The sequence below is a fragment of the Gallinula chloropus genome, assembly GCF_964237585.1.
Source record: "Gallinula chloropus genome assembly, chromosome: 1".
Classification (NCBI taxonomy): domain Eukaryota; kingdom Metazoa; phylum Chordata; class Aves; order Gruiformes; family Rallidae; genus Gallinula; species Gallinula chloropus.
In genome coordinates this window covers 184,035,060-184,043,243 of record NC_140085.1, presented here as the reverse complement: position 1 = coordinate 184,043,243, position 8,184 = coordinate 184,035,060, and positions in this window count along the sequence as shown.

Below are 8,184 nucleotides of genomic sequence, written 5' to 3'. Positions count from 1 at the left end.
TTCCTGCCTGGTGGGAAGCCCTTAACTGACCCACAATGTACTGAGCACTGGGAGACCACTCAAGGCCCTTTTCTTCACTCAAACTTGGCAGGAGGGACAAGACAAGCAGCTGATTTTCCTGGGACACTGAGATAGGCCAGTCTGTCAGATATATGTTATATACTGTACCTGCTCCTGCGGTCACCATCCAAATTTAGAAATAAATGCATAAATGTAAAGAAAAGAACTACTGTAATTATGACAACAGTGAAAAGCCATTTTCTATATATAAAATATGTATTATTATATGCATATACACATATACATATACAAAATTATTACAAAGACATAGTAACTGTTCTCAGATAAGAGTCCTGAGTGGCAGGCACTGCGTTAGAGAATGGTTCTAGAGCAGCTGAAGCTAGTTTCTACCAAAGCCAAGCACAAAGCTTCTACCCATCTATCCATACTCAGGATGAGTGTCCCTCAATTACAGCTCTTTCTATTGCCGTATTATGTATCATATGAGTTTTGAGAACATTATGCAAGTTGCCCAGTTACACATTGATTTACATATCACCCAGGGTAGGCAGACACATAACTCCCTCTTTGTCTTGCTGTGCCCTCCCATCCCACTTTTTCCACTTCCCTCCTCCCCCCCCATACTTTCTTTCATTCTTTTATTATTTTTCCTTCCAAAGTTGTACAGAATTAAGTGCAGCTCTAAGTACTTTTTCAACAGACTGATGCTTCCCGGAGCTCAGTTCTCTAACAGTGCAGTGCAGGACACCAGACCAGGACAGCTGAAATCCTCTCATGAGCAGCAGGATATTCTTGCCCAGGGTTACCTTCTAGTAAACATACACTTACAGGTGCAGTGAGAGACCCTTGACTTTACATCAAATTAAAAAACAAGGTTCAAAATGTGAAGCTACTCAGACACTGACCTCCTACTGCCCAACAAGAAATACTTAAACAGGAGCCAGATACCCAAGGATGCCAGATGACATGCGAGGATCCAGGCCCACCTGAGCTACCCAAGCACCAAATAATTCAAGATGCTCTCAGATGTGTGAGACTCTCATGGGGAGAGCTTTGCCAAAGTTTCTGAACTCGATGTGTTTCTAGGCAGTGAATTAGGTGTTGCTGCTGCGTTCCCTGAAATTGGTATCAGAGATAGCCGATGTGTATGAGAAAGGGTTGTGTGTGACATGTGGAAAGCCAGGGTCTAAGCAAAGATGTGTTAATTATGTTAACTTGCAGCCTTTGTCATGTCATATGTAGTTGAACCGTTCGAGCTGTAATAAAAGGCAAGCCACCTTTACTAAAATGAGGTCACTATTTAATGATGAGCAAATACTTTCTGAATATCATTTTACACTGACATGCTTTTAACAGCTAGCCAGACTTCCTTTTCATGTAACATTTTAGCATGTTTAGCTGTCTTGCTTACAGCCCCAGGCTATTGTGGCTACGACGTGACTATCACACTTCTTTATAAGCATTCTACAACTCTCCATCGTCACTCCAAGTCAGCATACAGAATTGCTATAATGAGTTAGGTGGTTTCTGGAGTCCTTCAAAAATGATCGTAAGCCAAGTAGGCAACTACAAATAAGAACAGGGTATAACAGTTGATTTAAAAAAAAAATAAAAAGAAAATACCTATTAAAGTGAAGAAATGCTAATCCTGGGGACACACGATTCTCCTTCAGATGTTTTCCCAATGTCGTTGTGTTTCCTTGTGGGGAAGAATGACTGCAATATAAGGAAAAAGCAATATAACTGGTAAAGTATCTGTAAGCTAGATGCTATCAGACCTAGACTTCGGGGACCTGGCCTCTAAAGTAGGATCCAAGGTCCTGATCCAAGTGCTTCAATTTGCTGTGAAATACGTGAGAAGATCTGGACTCTCAGAGTGACAACACACAGTGTCAGGGTATGTCCCACAGAGCAGGGCGACAGGGCAGGCCAGGCATGTGATGCTTCTGAAACCTCATTTCTCTCCAGAGTTTGCATACCTTCACAGCAACAACCCCACACCAGTCTGAATTCTAGGCTGATTTAGGATTGTCCTTAAGCGCTAGATGCTGCTGGTGGGAGAAGCAGCACTATTCCTTTTGCACGTTGCACCTCTCCCCTCGGCCACAAACACGTTTCGTTACCCGAACCGCTTTCCTTTCCCCCTGTGTAATTCGCAGAGGTTGAACAAAGTCTCTCCATCCATTAGCCCTTTAGCACACTAATCATTTTGGTTACTCTTCCCTGAATTCCCCCTAGAGCGGTTATTAATTTATGACTGAGAAGTATTATTAATTAGTCTATTAAAATGAGGAAACATACATTCAAATGTATGCAGAGAAACACTTTTTTCTCTATTTACTCTTAATTTACATCTTGATGAGTCAAATCCCCCACTGTTACATTGCCAAGTCAAATAAAATTTCACCGGCGCTGCAAGTTGTCCTGTGGGACCCTACGAAACACACGTCTTTAATGAATTTGATCTGCTAAAAGCACGTGGCCAAGAAAGAATTGCATTTTATGTCTCTAAGCAAAAGTAATGAAGAAAACAGCTTTCCAGAGCCACCGGCATTTCAGAGTGCAAATAAATTTCGGTTTCAATAGATGAATATCGATACCTTCGCTATGACTCTGTATAATAAATCCAAATTATTCTCCTGGAAGGAACTGTTATCCCACAGTCACGGTTACTTAAAGTGCTCCAGCGGCTTCCAGCTTGCTTGGGAGCTCTGCAAGGCCACGGCTGAGGCGCAAACAGAACTCTTAAGCTTTAAAAAATATTTATTAAAAAAAAAAGAAAAAAAAGAAAAAGAAGGAGAAGAAAAAAGTTTATTGCATCTTTTTTTTTATTTTTGCCTTTTTCCCTTGAGTTTCCACCCAACGGGCCCGACTCTGCCGGGGCAAACAGACGGGCAAAACAAGCTCTCTTAAGGGGAACGTTTCGGGTCTCCAGCGAGCAGGAGCGGGGACCATCGGCAGTGCCGCTCCCTCCGGGTGCCCCGCGGCCTCCCGGTGTCTCCGGGAGGGGGGAAAACCAACAACAAGAAACCACCGAGGGAGGAAGCCGCGAGGTGCACTGGGCGCAGCCAGAAAGGGTTGATGTTATCGGCCGCCTCTTCGAGCTCCGGGCTTGATTTTGATTTGTTTTGCGTGGAAGAGCTGCGGGGATGCGGGGACACGCTCTGCGAACGCCGCAGCACGGCTGCCCCGTGTTACCGGAGAGCGCGGGGAGGGGCGGCGGCCGGCTGTCGGGAGCCCCGGCAGAGCTGCGCGGAGAGCCCGGGACCAGCCCCGCAGGCCAGCCCTTCCCCGCACGGACATTCCGCAACCGGCCGCCCAGAGGCCCCGCTGCCGCCGGCGCGGGGGAAGCCCGGCGAGGCGAGGCGGGGCGGGCCGGGGCCGGGGCAGAGGGTGTCCCCCATGCGCTCCCCGCTAGGAGCCCGGGAGAGCCGAGCCCGGGTCTCCCCCCGTTCCACCGTGACCTGCCTCCCCCCCCGCCCCGACCCGGCTCGGCTGATCGCTCCTCCTGGCGCTGCCCAGCACCAGTCTGCCCAGACTGCCCAGCACCGCCCCAGCTGTCCCGGCGCCGTCCAGCATTGTCCCAGCATAGTCCCAAGCAGTCCCGGCACTATCCTCATTGTTCCAGGACAACCCCAGACTGTCCCAGCACTGTCCCAACTGTTCCAGCATTGGGCCAGCGCTGTCCCAGCAAAGTCACAGGCTGTCCCAGACCTGTCCCAGCACTATCCTAACTGCGCCGCGACAATCCCAGGCTACTCCAACTGTCCCAGGACAGTCCCAGCATCGTCACAGGCTGTCCCAGCGCTACTCTGACTGTCCTAGGACAATCTCAGGCTGTCCCAAACTGTTCCAGCGTTGTCCCAGCGCTGTCCCAGGACGGTCTCATCACCGCCCCGATAGTCCCAACACTGTCTGAGCACAGTCACAGACCGTCCCAGCACTGATCCAGACTCTCCCAGCAAAATCCTAGGCTGTCCCAGCACTCCCAGAACTCCTCCACGGGTACCCATCTTCCTCCGACACGTCCCCCGGGTTGCCTTAAGGCGAGGATCGCCGCCCGCGTACCGGCCGGGCGGCACGAACCAGAGGGACTCGGCGAGTGCATCCCTCGGTGACAGTCCCAGGGCCACGGGAAGGGTTTGATCGTGCCCCGAGACAGCCTAAGGCCACGGCCACAGAGACACAGACGCGAAAAGGAGCCGGGGGCTCTGCCGATCGGCACCCACACGTTGCTTTGCATCTCCAGCTGTAGTGTTTGCAGTTACCGTGTACAAGGGAACGCCAGCAACGCTTCAGCTCTCCCAAAAAAAGTCCGAGCAGGGACAAATCCGCAGCTCGGGGTGTCAAGTTCGGGGTGTCAAGTTTGCAGAAAATGGCCGAACACGAATTGAGTTTGTATTTCCCTTCCGGGGGGGCGTCAAAAAAAAACCTGAACCCGGGAGATAAATGACTGTCTGGTGATAAATACTGACCAGCAGCAGCAGCTGGAGGCGAATCACCACCCCGCCAGCATTTTTAACTGCAGCGTGTGGAGGAGAGGGGGAAGCAAACCGAGATCTCCGGGCTGCCGCAACTGCCTGCACGCCCACTGGTTTCACCGGCTCGAGTGTCTGCGAGAAAAAGATAAGAGGCTGGTGCAGAGAAACAATCATAATCTTTAAAAAAAGAAAAGAAAAAAAAAAAAAGAAAAGAAAAACCCAAACCCTGAAACACAACTGAGAAGCATTAGTGGCTGGAAAGCGGGTGCAAGCCTGAAGAACTAGTTGCTGCTGCGGCTGCGGAGCGCAGCGCAGGTGGCAGCGGGTGGCGGTGGCGACGCAGCGCCCGGCGGTCCCCGGCCCTTCTGCCCTGCTCTGGGCGGCCAAGGGGGCACGGAGGGCAACGAGAAAAAAAAAACGAATACCGGGCGCAGGGAGACCCCGCTGCCAAGCCTGCGGGTGATGGAGACGGAGCCTCGGCCGTCCCCGCGGACCACGGGACAGGTGGTGGCGAAAAAGGGGCTCTCCCGGGTCCCCAAGGAAAAGGAAAGCCTGAAATTCCCCCAAACACACGTGGTTTGGTTTCAGGGCAGCGGGAGGGAAATGACTGTCGTTAGCTATCGGGTCCTGAAAGTTTTTCTCGCTTTTCGGGGAGTCAGAAGTTACTTTTCGAGTCGGTGTCATTACCGTTTCGGTCTTTGCGTATCTCCAGCACACCGGAAAGTTTCCATCGGAGCAACTCGAACGTTTTACAGTAACTGCTCGTTTTCCCGGAAGCCAAAACCAGCCCGGGAAGCAGATCTGCAGCGGGCTGCCAGCGGCTTTTCCACCCCGCTTCGCCTGACCAAGAGCTGAGTGTAGACATGGCTTCAGTGCCAGGACCCCCCTCCGGCACCCGGCCCCGCCACCAAGCTCACTGGGAACCAGCCCTGGAAGCAGGATCGGGCCCCTGAGAGCTCCGTATCTTCCCTGGACGAGGAAATAACCGAGAAGCAACTATTCCGAATCCAAAAAGCAGTTAGATTTAGGGGGGTGTGGGGGGTAATGGGGTTAAAAAGAAAAGTTTTCTGCTGCTTTTTTACAGCGTTATTCCAGCCTTTCCCTACTCTCTGATTATATATATAATTTCTTTTTGCTTAATTACGTCGTTTGACCTTCTGCCAAAAGGTGATTCTTCTTTCTATACGTTAAATAACTCTTTATGTGCCGGGAGAAATAAAAGTACCATCAGACACCCAAAGGGCAGAGTATTTAGGATTTTTAACGGCGAGATTTAAAGTCGAATTATTTAATTACGACAAATAAGAAGATAACGCAGGCGTCTGTTGAGCTCACACTACCTTCGACTTACACCTGAATCTAAGCCAAGTTTGACAAGAGATGAAACCGGCAACCCGATGTCACCGGGGCGGGGGAAGGACGGGGGAGGGGGAGGGGGGACACGACATAAAAACACGGGCTTGGGACCATCTCCGAGGAAAAGCGCGTCCGAAAACAAGACCCTCAGAAACCTGCCATCGAGGGGATGAGCTGGGTCTTGAGCCTGGCAAGAAAACGGGTCGTCACACAGAGATTTAGTTATTATCAGTCAAATCTTTGGATTGGGGAACGAAAAGGGGAGAGCTATTCAACATCTGCGGCTGGAGAGAAGCGAGTTCCCTGCAGCCCCGACCCCGGTGCCCGGCAGCCCCTCTCCGGCCAAGAGTGGCTCGGGGGTCACGGGGGTGGGGGTATCTCTGAAATGACACCCCCTACTCTTGACCACAGCTCTGAAATAATTGAAGTTTAAAATATATCTAAAAGATTAAAAGAGAAGGGGGGGGGGGGAAGGGGGAAAACCGCGAACAAACAGGAAAAGACGAGTCGCGGCTGGGACGCTGCTATCCAACCCCGCGTTACTGTATTTCTTTCGCTAAGGGTGTCATTATTTGCTGTATGCATCCTCCCGCCAGTCAGTCGTAACGAGCACGTTTTAAAGCCTCCACTAATTTATACAGAACCAAGACAATTTCCAGGAAAGAAGGAGAAAAGAAAAAAAAAAAGTAAAGAAAAAAAAAACAACAAAACAACAACCAACAACAAACAAAAAAACCCTCGGCTCAATTAAAAATAACGATTTTGTTCTTGGACAGCTACCAGTTCTTTGCTCTTACCGTCCCGGGACTTTTATTTAAGCTCGGTAACATCCTGAAAGACTGCAATCATTTCGCACACGCTGCCTCGTACCCTCCCGGTAACGCGGAGCAGCTCCGAGTTGCCCGCAGCCTGCCCGGTTAGTTGGCGTGGTCGGTAAGGGAAACGGGATGAGGCGCAGGGGGTTAATTAAGTCTTGCCGGGATCCAGTCGGGACGAGCAAAAAAAACCAACCCCATCCAATCTTTTTAACACCCTGACCGCGTAATGCTGGATATAGGCAACGACGTCTGAAAAAAAGAATTACGAAATCACGCAGCTCTGGATACACCAAAAAAAAAAAAAAAAAAGAAAAAAAAAGAAAAAGAAAACAAAATTTTACAAAAAGTTTCCAGATTGAAAAAAAAAAAAATAAAAAATCCCCAAAATCTCGGTAGAAGTGACTTGGGTTAACTGCGGCTGCTGATCCTTCAGCTTCGCTTTGACGCGCAGATCACGTCCTTTCCCTCCACAGGTTTCCCAAAATTTCCCTTTTCCAGCCCGTTCTGCGGACTTGACCGCACTGAGAGCGAACTGGGGGAACGGAGGGGGCTCCGCCACCCGCCCTCCACCCCCCCTCCGCGGGGCTGCCCAAGCCCTTTGGAGACGTTTGAGCGAGGGGCAAGGGGAGATCGGCAGCTCCCGGGGCTGCCCCGCAGCGCGGGGGGTTGCGGCACGGGGGAAGCCGCGGGGCTCCCGGAGAACTCCCGGCTCCCGGCTCAGCAAATCGCCGAGGTAGAGAGAGGGATGCCGGAGTCGCTCCCGCTTCGCTGGAAGTGGAGACGCACCGTGTCAGCTCCGGCACAACCAAAACCCTCTCACCCCCTCCCTCGCACCCCTCTCTCCTCCAGCTCTATCTGATTTTTCTTCTTTTTCCCGCTACGTACAAATACCTCCCCCCACCCCCACCCCGCCTTTGACATTTGGGGCTCGCGAGCCGGGAGAGCTCTGAAGTTGCGGTTAACACCGCGCTCTTTCCGTGACACCATGGGGGAATTTGGGTTTGTTTTTTTTTTTAAAAAAAAAAAAAAGAGAAGAAAAAGAAAAAGAAAAGAAGCCGGGCAGGCGAAGGCGTTGACTTTATTTGGTGATGGTTGGCAGCCCCCGCCTAGCGCAGAGCCGGAGGTGGCGGCGCGACCGTGGCTCATCCCCACGGTGAGGCAGCGGGGACGTCACCCCTCCGCGTCCAGCTGCGAACTCATGTCAAACCTGGGGCTTGGGCTTGGAGAGGTGCCATTTCCCTACCGAGAAACAACCCTTCCCCGACCCCCCCCAAAAATCAGAGCTGGCGCTTTCCCACCCACCCCACCACCCACCCCCCCCCCCTTCCTAGGGACACGGGGTGCTGCTTTCGATCACTACCTCCGAATTTCGCTGGTTTCTTGAGAAGGGAGACTGAAATATCACCCCGTCAGGAAACGCACAGCTGCTAGAAGTTGTTAGCAAAGAGCATCAAACCAACTCTCCCCCACCCCCGTGAAAGTCTCTTTTCTTCCTCTTTTTTTCCCCC